This window comes from Electrophorus electricus, chromosome 5, assembly GCF_041902795.1.
Source record: "Electrophorus electricus isolate QZ-2024a chromosome 5, ASM4190279v1, whole genome shotgun sequence".
Taxonomy (NCBI): Eukaryota; Metazoa; Chordata; class Actinopteri; order Gymnotiformes; family Gymnotidae; genus Electrophorus; species Electrophorus electricus.
The window spans coordinates 26,960,189-26,973,866 of NC_137501.1; the positions used below are offsets into that span (position 1 = coordinate 26,960,189).

General features: G+C 37.5%; 1 long non-coding RNA gene across 2 annotated transcripts in view; it reads right to left on the reverse strand.

The window, feature by feature from the left end:
- Positions 1–991: 991 nt before the first annotated feature.
- LOC145657979 (uncharacterized) overlaps positions 992–13,678 on the reverse strand; it is a 62,020-nt gene continuing 49,333 nt past the window's right edge. The window contains exons 5-8 of one of the 2 annotated variants that reach the window (XR_014123907.1): positions 3,154–3,212; positions 2,965–3,029; positions 1,852–1,997; positions 992–1,633 (exon numbers count right to left, since the gene is read on the reverse strand). This is a non-coding gene — a long non-coding RNA (uncharacterized LOC145657979). Of the gene's footprint in view, positions 1,634–1,851; positions 1,998–2,964; positions 3,030–3,153; positions 5,211–13,678 lie in introns of those variants that run through there. The other variant, XR_014123906.1, reaches the window with a different exon arrangement.

Genomic DNA, 13,678 nt, shown 5'->3' on the forward strand with positions numbered 1-13,678 from the left:
TTTAACTGTACAAAAATGTATAAACCTCTTTGTTAGTGTAGTATCTTCTATTTGAAGTTTATATCGTTTTTGTTTCCCAAATTGTTAAGAATGCACATTTCACTCAAATTTATGTGTGTGTCGTTATAAATGTAATTTTGCTTTTCATTAATATCTACTAGCAGCCTATAGTTGAGCGTTAACTCAATGAAAAAAAAAACCATCACGGCAGGCCGGCCATCCAGCTGGAGAGACATGCACACACTTGCATATACCCACGCACAGCACCGGTCCCAATCACCAGCCTACTAATTATCTTCACATGTTCCTTATTTGCCCTGTCCTTTAAGCCCAAAGGTTCTTTACATCGGCACTGCACATTAGTGGACTACTGAGCTGCCTACCCCTCATGCGCTAGTGCAGTGGGCAGTGGTAGTGCAGTAGTTAAGGTACTTTGTTTGTAATTGGAAGGTTGCTGGTTCAAGCCCCACTGCTGCCACTAGTGGGCCCCTCAGCAAGGCCCTCAAGTTGAACTCAGTCATAATTGTAAGTCACTTTGGATAAAAGTGTCAGATAAATGGTGCAAGCCCACCCAGTAATCTCATCTGCAGCTTGTTGCCTTACTTTGTTTGTGTGATGGAGAATAGACTTCTTGCCCTGTCTGATGCCACCATCACAAGAAAACTCAGTTAATTCAATTAACTGAGGTTTATTGGATCAAGATTATAAACAGATGATACTACATCAATTGGTTTGTGCAAAACATTTATAGATCAATTAAATTATTTTTCTGCAACATGCAGAAGGTGGTCCTATTACAGATGAAGGGAAATGATTTAGAATATGAACCTATTCAAGATAAAACAAAAAAGATCTTTACATTTTACATTTATATTTAAATTTCTTAATAGATTTATAGATGCAATTTTACAGTTTACAAGGACTTGGAGAAGGTTAGAAATTACTGTGCAACTGTTATGCATAAATAAATCAAGGTTTGTACAAACATGTATACATTTATAACTTTATTGATATAAAGCTGATTATGCTGAAATATGCAGAACATATCCTATTAAAATAAACATTTTAAAGAATGGATTTATTTTTCCATTAACATTTAAGACTGTAAGATATTTACTTTTCACGTGTAGTTTTTCCTGTCATTTTGTTCAATATAAATTATTACATAACATATCATGACTTTCTGACATTTAAGTGTGAATTACATATATTAAGATCTTAGACTTCTGAAGAATAATTTGGAGAAATTTAATGGTAGATAAAACAGATTAAATAAATATAGTATGATTAATTTTTAGAAGCCATGTTTTGTGATATTACACCAGTGTTTACAAAATCGAATATTGTTTTTAAATTATGCAATTTTCTTGGATTTGCTTATTAACACTACTGTGTATTATGGGCACTGTTCATTAGGAAATCACTGATATGTACATTTAATCTGGTAACAGTTATTGCGATGCTAAAATAAAATAGATTAGGATGACAGAGAGAAGAAAAGTGACCACATCTTTGGGTCGGTTTCTTGCCATTGCACCATTGGAAGTGCTTGCAGCAGAAGTTTGGACAGTTTGCATTGTTGCAATTGTTGTAATGGTAGAGTTGATGGTGGTAGTAGTGGCATTTCGTTGATCTATATTTTAAAAAAATATATATATGAGCATGCAATTAAAATATTAATTTAGCTTGAAATGTCCTGTGAATTATAGAAAAATATGACATTTTGGTGCTCCTAATGCAATGCACAATTTAAATTCATTAAATTAATATCTGTTTTTATATATCTTTTTTAGATTATGCACTATTTACAATAACACACAGATTTGTAAAAACTAAAGATGATATACTGACCAGCCTGAATACTGGATGGAATGATATCTATGAAGACAGTGGATGCGTTGATTGCTTGCTTTAAGGATTGTTCAATGTCTGTTATGCTGGGCACCACTGTCTGGTTATCAAAAATCAACTGGGAAGTTACGCCAACTGAGCCAGGCCTAGTAATGAAGAAGATTGGAGACAAGTTTTCTTACATAGGTTACCTTACAAAATATAATATATAATATTAACCATTGCTATTATAAATCTCATAAAAAGGAATAATGATTTTAATAAATGCTCTGCAATTTATTATAAATGGACTACCCGCACATCATGAAAATTCATTAAAGACAGTAATACTTATTATAAAAAATTTCCAAGAAATCAGCAAAGATTCAACTGTCAGAAATGACATGAAAACTACTCTGCATAATGAAATTCAAAAATATTTTAATGCAATTGAAAAAGCAGATTTAACAAATTTTTGAAGATTTTTCATGGAAAAAAATGTTATATACATATGATTTACAAAGACATGAAAATTGTAAAAAAAAAAATAAAAATAATAATAATAATAATAATAATAATAAAAAAACGGGAATAAAATAACACTTGATGGAGCAGTTGCTACGGACAAAATTTCTCAAACATTTGTCTGTTTACTGTTACTGATAAGGCATAACTAGTTAATAAATATGTTAATATATTAATAAGTTAATATATAAAGTTAATAAGTTAATATATAAAGTCTGAAATTACAATTCAGATTTGAGAGACAATAAAAGTCAATAATATTCAAATTGAAATACCAGTAACATGATTTCCATATGTGCAATTAATATTATTATTGTTTTTGGTGGTGGTGGTGGTTCTACTTTTGTTATTACTGAATGTATTGTTAAATTGACAAATTCAGATGTACACAGTCTCTGAGCAGACTTTTTTTTTTTACAGAAGATAGCCCAAGGATGAAATTGAAACTATTTGTAAATACTTGGTAACTGTTAGTATACTCATTTCACAATGATAAATGGCCTTATATAATTGTGATGAATAAAGGCAACTGATTAGACCTAACAAACATAAAATCTGAAGTAAAATGGCATTTATATATTTCATGTTTTAATATGGAATTTTACTTACCAAAAGCTGATGATAATGCATCTTTGGAAGGTCAGCAGGTAAAAAGATTTGTATACTTTATTCAACTAAAAAAAAAAAAAAAGTTTTATAAATAAATTACTTAGCTTTCAGTAATACATTGAGTTTTTTTTATTTTTGATATATTTTTAAAGGAAATATTTAAACCCAAAAGTTCTATATAAAGAATACCTCAGTTGTTACATTGGTTGCCAGTTGTTGATATTCATATGTCATTGGATCAGAATATGCTGGAATGAAAAGACGGATAATTCTGAACTTTAGGTAAAGGAATCCTTCTTTTTCTGTTGGAGGATCAGTAGATGCTGTTGTGGTCAACACAGTAGTTTTTGCAGTGCTTGTTGTAGCTAGTGAATTTGAGGTAGCTGTAACACTAGTCTTTAAAGTTGTAACTGGGAGCAGTGGTTTCATTGTTGTGGCGAGAGTGTTAATTCTAGTTACTGGCCGTGTTGTTTGTACGGTAATTGTTGGAGCAGTGGTAGTTGCAAGATGTGTATTTGATGAACTTGTAGTAGAAGGTTCTAAATTTACAGTTGAGGTCAGTGTCGTCATTCTTTTAGAAGAGGGGCTACTTGGGATGGTGACTTGTGATGATGTAGAAGCAGTTAAGTTGATATTTTGAACTGTTTTCAGTGTGGACGTTTGTGATTCAATTGTATTTGATATTGAATTTGATAAATGTGTTGTAGCTGAAACTGAAGACAGTTGTTGAGTAGATGAGATATTCAGTGAGGTCATATCATGAGGAGATCTTGTTGTAGTTGAAAGTGGAAATGAGTGGTTAGTGTGAATTAATTCAGTGGCAGTTGTTTCCAACATTTTATTTGTTGATATTGCTATTGTTGATATTGTAGTACTTGACAAGGAATTTGAGAGGACATTACGTGAGATCATAATTGGAGAGATGGAGGAATGGAGCATTGTTCTAGAGATATTAACTGAGGCTATTCCATGCAGAGTTGATGATACTTTTCCTCTAGTTGAAGATGGAATCACAGCTGTACTTTGGATTGATTCTTTAGTTGTTTCCGATACTTCAACAGGAATAATAGTTGCTCTTGAAGATTTTGCTGGGAATCCGGCTGTAATTGGTGCAGAAACTGAAATTGTGTTTGAAGCTGTGGCTGGAAGTATTGATGATTTGTGGTGAGGATACGGGTTCAGAAGAAAGCTTTCAGTGGAAATAATTGGTGATGTTGGGAAGCGGGAATTTAGCACTATTGTGTTCAATGTAGATTTTTGGGATACAGTTGGTACAGAACTTGACAAGAAAATAGATGTGGATGGAAAAGAAGACGTTGTTTGGCTATCAATCGAGGTCATTTCATGTAGCGATGTTGTTCCCTTAGGTGTTGAAGTTGTAATATTAGAAGTGGTAAGCATTTGTTCTGCATTGGTTGTTTCCTTAACCTCATTTGAAAATGTGGGTGTGGAAGGTGATGTTGATACTTCTCTTCTAGCAGAGGTTGGCCTCAGAGCTGTACTTTGGATAAGTTCTGTAGTGGTTTCAATCAATGCAACTGTATTTGTGGTTGGTGTTGTTGGTGCTGCTGGGGTTTCTGTTCTATTTGATGCAGAACTTGCCAAAACATTTTGTGAAGCATTAGTTGGAATTAATGCTGTTTCTTGTTGAGTTGGGATGTTTGTATGAAAGCTTTCAGTGGATAGGACTGGTGCTGTTGGGATGCTGGAATTTTGTACTATTGTCTTCATTGTGGATGATTTGGATTCAGGTGTTATTGGTAGAGAGCTTGGAAAAAAATTAGTTGTGTCTCGAACTGAAGATGGTTCTTTAGAATTTTCTTGGATATTCATCAAGGTGGTTTGATGCAGCGATGTTGTTCCCTTGGGTGTTGAAGGTGTAATATTAGTGGTGATAAGCATTGTTTCTGCATTGGTTGTTTCATGAACTTGATTTGGAAATGTGGCTGTGAGCGAGGATGTTGATTCTGTTGCACTTGGTACATAGGTTGATTGAAGGTTTCTTGCTGCTGTCAGCGGAGAAGTTACAGAATGATGCATAGTTCTATGGATATTAAATGAGGTGCTTTCATATGCTAATGTTGTTTGCTTAGGTGTTGAAGGTGTAACTTTAGCAGTGGTATGTATCATTTCTGCTGTGGTTATTTCCTTCACTTCATTTGAAGCTGTTACTAGTGTGAGTGTTGTTGGTGAGACCACTTTACTTGCTACAGACCTTGAGAGGAAGTTACTTGTTGCTTTAACTGGAGAAGTTGAGGAGTGGGGCATTGTTGTATTGATATTAAATGAGGTGCTTTCATGCAGTGATGCTGTTCCTTTGGGTGTTGTAGGTGTAACTTTAGAGGAGGTATGTATCATTTCTGCTGCCGTTATTTCCTTCACTTCATTTGAAGCTGTTACCAGTGTGAGTGTTGTTGGCGATTCCACTTTACTTGCTACAAAATTTGAGAGGAAGTTACTTGTGGCTTTGATTGGAGAAGTTGAGGAGTGTTCCATTGTTGTAGGGATATTGACTGAGGTTGTTTCATCTACAGATACTGTTACTTCTCTTCTAGCAGAGATTGGCGTCAGACCTGTACTTTGGATTAATTCTGTAGTTGTTGCCATCACTTCAACTGTATTTGTGGTTGGTGTTCTTGGTGCTGCTGGGGTTTCAGGTCTATTTGATGCAGAACTTGCCCATACAATTATAGTGGCATTAATTGGAAGTAATGTTGTTTTTTTCTGAGTTGGGATGTTTGTATGAAAGCTTTCAGTGGATAGGATTGGTGTTGTTGGGATGCTGAAATTTTGTACTATTTTCTTCAGTGTGGATGATTTAGATTCAGGCGTTATTGGTAGAGAGCTTGGAAATAAATTAGTTGTGGCTGGAACTGAAGATGTTTCTTTAGAATTTTCTCGGATATTCATCAAGGTGGTTTCATGCAGCGATGTTCTTCCCTTAGCTGTTGAAGGTGTAATATTAGTGGTCATAAGGATTGTTTCTGCATTGGTTGTTTCATGAAGGTTTCTTGCTGCTGTCAGAGGAGAACTTACAGAATGGTGCATAGTTCTATGGATATTAAATGAGGTGCTTTCATGCAGTGATGCTGTTCCTTTGGGTGTTGTAGGTGTAACTTTAGAGGAGGTATGTATCATTTCTGCTGCCGTTATTTCCTTCACTTCATTTGAAGCTGTTACCAGTGTGAGTGTTGTTGGCGGTTCCACTTTACTTGCTACAGAATTTGAGAGGAAGTTACTTGTGGCTTTGATTGGAGAAGTTGAGGAGTGTTGCATTGTTGTAGGGATAGTGACTGAGGTTGTTTCATCTACAGATACTGTTTCTTCTCTTCTAGCAGAGATTGGCCTCAGACCTGTACTTTGGATTAATTCTGTAGTTGTTGCCATCACTTCAACTGTATTTGTGGTTGGTGGTGTTGGTGCTGCTGGGGTTTCTGCTATATTTGATGCAGAACTTGCCAAAACATTTTGTGAAGCATTAGTTGGAAGTAATGCTGTTTCTTGCTGAGTTGGGATGTTTGTATGAAAGCTTTCAGTGGATAGGACTGGTGCTGTTGGGATGCTGGAATTTTGTACTATTGTCTTCAGTGTGGATGTTTCGGATTCAGTTGTTATTGGTACAGAGCTTGAAAAAAAATTAGTTGTGGCTGGAACTGAAGATGTTACTATAGAATTTTCTTGGATATTCATCAAGGTGGTTTCATGCAGCGATGTTGTTCCCTTAGGTGTTGAAGTTGTAATATTAGTGGTGTTAAGCATTGTTTCTGCATTGGTTGTTTCATGAACTTCATTTGGAAATGTGGGTGTGAGCGGTGATGTTGATTCTGTTGCACTTGGTACATAGGTTGATTGAAGGTTTCTTGCTGCTGTCAGTGGAGAGGTTTCGGAATGGTACATAGTTCTATGGATATTAAATGAGGTGGTTTCATACGGTGATGTTGTTCGCTTAGGTGTTGAAGGTGTCACTTTAGCAGTGGTATGTATCATTTCTGCTGTGGTTATTTCCTTCACTTCATTTGAAGCTGATATCAGTGTGAGTGTTGTTGGCGATTCCACTTTACTTGCTACAGACCTTGAGAGGAAGTTACTTGTTGCTTTAACTGGAGAAGTTGAGGAGTGGGGCATTGTTGTATTGATATTAAATGAGGTGCTTTCATGCAGTGATGCTGTTCCTTTGGGTGTTGTAGGTGTAACTTTAGAGGAGGTTTGTATCATTTCATCTGCCGTTATTTCCTTCACTTCATTTGAAGCTGTTACCAGTGTGAGTGTTGTTGGCGGTTCCACTTTACTTGCTACAGAATTTGAGAGGGAGTTACTTGTGGCTTTGATTGGAGAAGTTGAGGAGTGTTGCATTGTTGTAGGGATATTGACTGAGGTTGTTTCATCTACAGATACTGTTACTTCTCTTCTAGCAGAGATTGGCGTCAGACCTGTACTTTGGATTAATTCTGTAGTTGTTGCCATCACTTCAACTGTATTTGTGGTTGGTGTTCTTGGTGCTGCTGGGGTTTCAGGTCTATTTGATGCAGAACTTGCCCATACAATTATAGTGGCATTAATTGGAAGTAATGTTGTTTTTTTCTGAGTTGGGATGTTTGTATGAAAGCTTTCAGTGGATAGGATTGGTGTTGTTGGGATGCTGAAATTTTGTACTATTTTCTTCAGTGTGGATGATTTGGATTCAGGCGTTATTGGTAGAGAGCTTGGAAATAAATTAGTTGTGGCTGGAACTGAAGATGTTTCTTTAGAATTTTCTCGGATATTCATCAAGGTGGTTTCATGCAGCGATGTTCTTCCCTTAGCTGTTGAAGGTGTAATATTAGTGGTCGTAAGGATTGTTTCTGCATTGGTTGTTTCATGAAGGTTTCTTGCTGCTGTCAGAGGAGAACTTACAGAATGGTGCATAGTTCTATGGATATTAAATGAGGTGGTTTCATACGGTGATGTTGTTCGCTTAGGTGTTGAAGGTTTAACTTTGGCAGTGTTATGTATAATTTCTGCTGTGGTTATTTCCTTCACTTCATTTGAAGCTGTTACCAGTGTGAGTGTTGTTGGCGATTCCACTTTACTTGCTACAGACCTTGAGAGGAAGTTACTTGTGGCTTTAACTGGAGAAGTTGAGGAGTGGTGCGTTGTTGTATTGATATTAAATGAGGGGCTTTCATGGAGTGATGCTGTTCCTTTGGGTGTTGTAGTTGTAACTTTAGAGGAGGTATGTATCATTTCTGCTGCCGTTATTTCCTTCACTTCATTTGAAGCTGTTACCAGTGTGAGTGTTTTTGGCGATTCCACTTTACTTGCTACAGAATTTGAGAGGAAGTTACTTGTGGCTTTGATTGGAGAAGTTGAGGAGTGTTGCTTTGTTGTAGGGATATTGACTGAGGTTGTTTCATCTACAGATACTGTTACTTCTCTTCTAGTAGAGATTGGCGTCAGACCTGTACTTTGGATTAATTCTGTAGTTGTTGCCATGACTTCAACTGTATTTGTGGTTGGTGTTCTTGGTGCTGCTGGGGTTTCAGGTCTATTTGATGCAGAACTTGCCCATACAATTATAGTGGCATTAATTGGAAGTAATGTTGTTTTTTTCTGAGTTGGGATGTTTGTATGAAAGCTTTCAGTGGATAGGATTGGTGTTGTTGGGATGCTGAAATTTTGTACTATTTTCTTCAGTGTGGATGATTTAGATTCAGGCGTTATTGGTAGAGAGCTTGGAAATAAATTAGTTGTGGCTGGAACTGAAGATGTTTCTTTAGAATTTTCTCGGATATTCATCAAGGTGGTTTCATGCAGCGATGTTCTTCCCTTAGCTGTTGAAGGTGTAATATTAGTGGTCGTAAGGATTGTTTCTGCATTGGTTGTTTCATGAAGGTTTCTTGCTGCTGTCAGAGGAGAACTTACAGAATGGTGCATAGTTCTATGGATATTAAATGAGGTGCTTTCATGCAGTGATGCTGTTCCTTTGGGTGTTGTAGGTGTAACTTTAGAGGAGGTATGTATCATTTCTGCTGCCGTTATTTCCTTCACTTCATTTGAAGCTGTTACCAGTGTGAGTGTTGTTGGCGGTTCCACTTTACTTGCTACAGAATTTGAGAGGAAGTTACTTGTGGCTTTGATTGGAGAAGTTGAGGAGTGTTGCATTGTTGTAGGGATAGTGACTGAGGTTGTTTCATCTACAGATACTGTTTCTTCTCTTCTAGCAGAGATTGGCCTCAGACCTGTACTTTGGATTAATTCTGTAGTTGTTGCCATCACTTCAACTGGATTTGTGGTTGGTGGTGTTGGTGCTGCTGGGGTTTCTGCTATATTTGATGCAGAACTTGCCAAAACATTTTGTGAAGCATTAGTTGGAAGTAATGCTGTTTCTTGCTGAGTTGGGATGTTTGTATGAAAGCTTTCAGTGGATAGGACTGGTGCTGTTGGGATGCTGGAATTTTGTACTATTGTCTTCAGTGTGGATGTTTCGGATTCAGTTGTTATTGGTACAGAGCTTGAAAAAAAATTAGTTGTGGCTGGAACTGAAGATGTTACTATAGAATTTTCTTGGATATTCATCAAGGTGGTTTCATGCAGCGATGTTGTTCCCTTAGGTGTTGAAGTTGTAATATTAGTGGTGTTAAGCATTGTTTCTGCATTGGTTGTTTCATGAACTTCATTTGGAAATGTGGGTGTGAGCGGTGATGTTGATTCTGTTGCACTTGGTACATAGGTTGATTGAAGGTTTCTTGCTGCTGTCAGTGGAGAGGTTTCGGAATGGTACATAGTTCTATGGATATTAAATGAGGTGGTTTCATACGGTGATGTTGTTCGCTTAGGTGTTGAAGGTGTCACTTTAGCAGTGGTATGTATCATTTCTGCTGTGGTTATTTCCTTCACTTCATTTGAAGCTGATATCAGTGTGAGTGTTGTTGGCGATTCCACTTTACTTGCTACAGACCTTGAGAGGAAGTTACTTGTTGCTTTAACTGGAGAAGTTGAGGAGTGGGGCATTGTTGTATTGATATTAAATGAGGTGCTTTCATGCAGTGATGCTGTTCCTTTGGGTGTTGTAGGTGTAACTTTAGAGGAGGTTTGTATCATTTCTGCTGCCGTTATTTCCTTCACTTCATTTGAAGCTGTTACCAGTGTGAGTGTTGTTGGCGGTTCCACTTTACTTGCTACAGAATTTGAGAGGGAGTTACTTGTGGCTTTGATTGGAGAAGTTGAGGAGTGTTGCATTGTTGTAGGGATATTGACTGAGGTTGTTTCATCTACAGATACTGTTACTTCTCTTCTAGCAGAGATTGGCGTCAGACCTGTACTTTGGATTAATTCTGTAGTTGTTGCCATCACTTCAACTGTATTTGTGGTTGGTGTTCTTGGTGCTGCTGGGGTTTCAGGTCTATTTGATGCAGAACTTGCCCATACAATTATAGTGGCATTAATTGGAAGTAATGTTGTTTTTTTCTGAGTTGGGATGTTTGTATGAAAGCTTTCAGTGGATAGGATTGGTGTTGTTGGGATGCTGAAATTTTGTACTATTTTCTTCAGTGTGGATGATTTGGATTCAGGCGTTATTGGTAGAGAGCTTGGAAATAAATTAGTTGTGGCTGGAACTGAAGATGTTTCTTTAGAATTTTCTCGGATATTCATCAAGGTGGTTTCATGCAGCGATGTTCTTCCCTTAGCTGTTGAAGGTGTAATATTAGTGGTCGTAAGGATTGTTTCTGCAATGGTTGTTTCATGAACTTCATTTGGAAATGTGGATGTGGGCGGTGATGTTGATTCTGTTGCACTTGGTACATAGGTTGATTGAAGGTTTCTTGCTGCTGTCAGAGGAGAAGTTACAGAATGGTGCATAGTTCTATGGATATTAAATGAGGTGGTTTCATACGGTGATGTTGTTCGCTTAGGTGTTGAAGGTGTAACTTTAGCAGTGTTATGAATCATTTCTGCTGTGGTTATTTCCTTCACTTCATTTGAAGCTGTTACCAGTGTGAGTGTTGTTGGCGATTCCACTTTACTTGCGACAAACCTTGAGAGGAAGTTACTTGTGGCTTTAACTGGAGAAGTTGAGGAGTGGTGCATTGTTGTATTGATATTAAATGAGGTGCTTTCATGCAGTGATGCTGTTCCTTTGAGTGTTGGAGTTGTAACTTTAGAGGAGGTATGTATCATTTCTGCTGCCGTTATATCCTTCACTTCATTTGAAGCTGTTACCAGTGTGAGTGTTGTTGGCGATTCCACTTTACTTGCTACAGAATTTGAGAGGAAGTTACTTGTGGCTTTGATTGGAGAAGTTGAGGAGTGTTGCATTGTTGTAGGGTTATTGACTGAGGTTGTTTCATCTACAGATACTGTTACTTCTCTTCTAGCAGAGATTGGCGTCAGACCTGTACTTTGGATTAATTCTGTAATTGTTGCCATCACTTCAACTGTATTTGTGGTTGGTGTTCTTGGTGCTGCTGGGGTTTCAGGTCTATTTGATGCAGAACTTGCCCATACAATTATAGTGGCATTAATTGGAAGTAATGTTGTTTTTTTCTGAGTTGGGATGTTTGTATGAAAGCTTTCAGTGGATAGGATTGGTGTTGTTGGGATACTGAAATTTTTTACTATTTTCTTCAGGGTGGATGATTTGGATTCAGGCGTTATTGGTAGAGAGCTTGGAAATAAATTAGTTGTGGCTGGAACTGAAGATGTTTCTTTAGAATTTTCTCGGATATTCATCAAGGTGGTTTCATGCAGCGATGTTGTTCCCTTAGGTGTTGAAGTTGTAATATTAGTGGTGTTAAGCATTGTTTCTGCATTGGTTGTTTCATGAACTTCATTTGGAAATGTGGGTGTGAGCGGTGATGTTGATTCTGTTGCACTTGGTACATAGGTTGATTGAAGGCTTCTTGCTGCTGTCAGTGGAGAAGTTCCGGAATGGTACATAGTTCTATGGATATTAAATGAGGTGGTTTCATACTGTGATGTTGTTCGCTTAGTTGTTGAATGTGTCACTTTAGCAGTGGTATGTATCATTTCTGCTGTGGTTATTTCCTTCACTTCATTTGAAGCTGTTACCAGTGTGAGTGTTGTTGGCGGTTCCACTTTACTTGCTACAGAATTTGAGAGGAAGTTACTTGTGGCTTTGATTGGAGAAGTTGAGGAGTGTTGCATTGTTGTAGGGATATTGACTGAGGTTGTTTCATCTACAGATACTGTTTCTTCTCTTCTAGCAGAGATTGGCCTCAGACCTGTACTTTGGATTAATTCTGTAGTTGTTGCCATCACTTCAACTGTATTTGTGGTTGGTGGTGTTGGTGCTGCTGGGGTTTCTGCTATATTTGATGCAGAACTTGCCAAAACATTTTGTGAAGCATTAGTTGGAAGTAATGCTGTTTCTTGCTGAGTTGGGATGTTTGTATGAAAGCTTTCAGTGGATAGGACTGGTGCTGTTGGGATGCTGGAATTTTGTACTATTGTCTTCAGTGTGGATGTTTCGGATTCAGTTGTTATTGGTACAGAGCTTGAAAAAAAATTAGTTGTGGCTGGAACTGAAGATGTTTCTTTAGAATTTTCTCGGATATTCATCAAGGTGGTTTCATGCAGCGATGTTGTTCCCTTAGGTGTTGAAGTTGTAATATTAGTGGTGTTAAGCATTGTTTCTGCATTGGTTGTTTCATGAACTTCATTTGGAAATGTGGGTGTGAGCGGTGATGTTGATTCTGTTGCACTTGGTACATAGGTTGATTGAAGGCTTCTTGCTGCTGTCAGTGGAGAAGTTCCGGAATGGTACATAGTTCTATGGATATTAAATGAGGTGGTTTCATACTGTGATGTTGTTCGCTTAGTTGTTGAATGTGTCACTTTAGCAGTGGTATGTATCATTTCTGCTGTGGTTATTTCCTTCACTTCATTTGAAGCTGTTACCAGTGTGAGTGTTGTTGGCGATTCCACTTTACTTGCTACAGACCTTGAGAGGAAGTTACTTGTGGCTTTAACTGGAGAAGTTGAGGAGTGGTGCGTTGTTGTATTGATATTAAATGAGGTGCTTTCATGCAGTGATGCTGTTCCTTTGGGTGTTGTAGGTGTAACTTTAGAGGAGGTATGTATCATTTCTGCTGCTGTTATTTCCTTCACTTCATTTGAAGCTGTTACCAGTGTGAGTGTTGTTGGCGGTTCCACTTTACTTGCTACAGAATTTGAGAGGAAGTTACTTGTGGCTTTGATTGGAGAAGTTGAGGAGTGTTGCATTGTTGTAGGGATATTGACTGAGGTTGTTTCATCTACAGATACTGTTTCTTCTCTTCTAGCAGAGATTGGCCTCAGACCTGTACTTTGGATTAATTCTGTAGTTGTTGCCATCACTTCAACTGTATTTGTGGTTGGTGGTGTTGGTGCTGCTGGGGTTTCTGCTATATTTGATGCAGAACTTGCCAAAACATTTTGTGAAGCATTAGTTGGAAGTAATGCTGTTTCTTGCTGAGTTGGGATGTTTGTATGAAAGCTTTCAGTGGATAGGACTGGTGCTGTTGGGATGCTGGAATTTTGTACTATTGTCTTCAGTGTGGATGTTTCGGATTCAGTTGTTATTGGTACAGAGCTTGAAAAAAAATTAGTTGTGGCTGGAACTGAAGATGTTACTTTAGAATTTTCTTGGATATTCATCAAGGTGGTTTCATGCAGCGATGTTGTTCCCTTAGGTGTTGAAGTTGTAATATTAGTGGTGTTAAGCATTGTTTCTGCA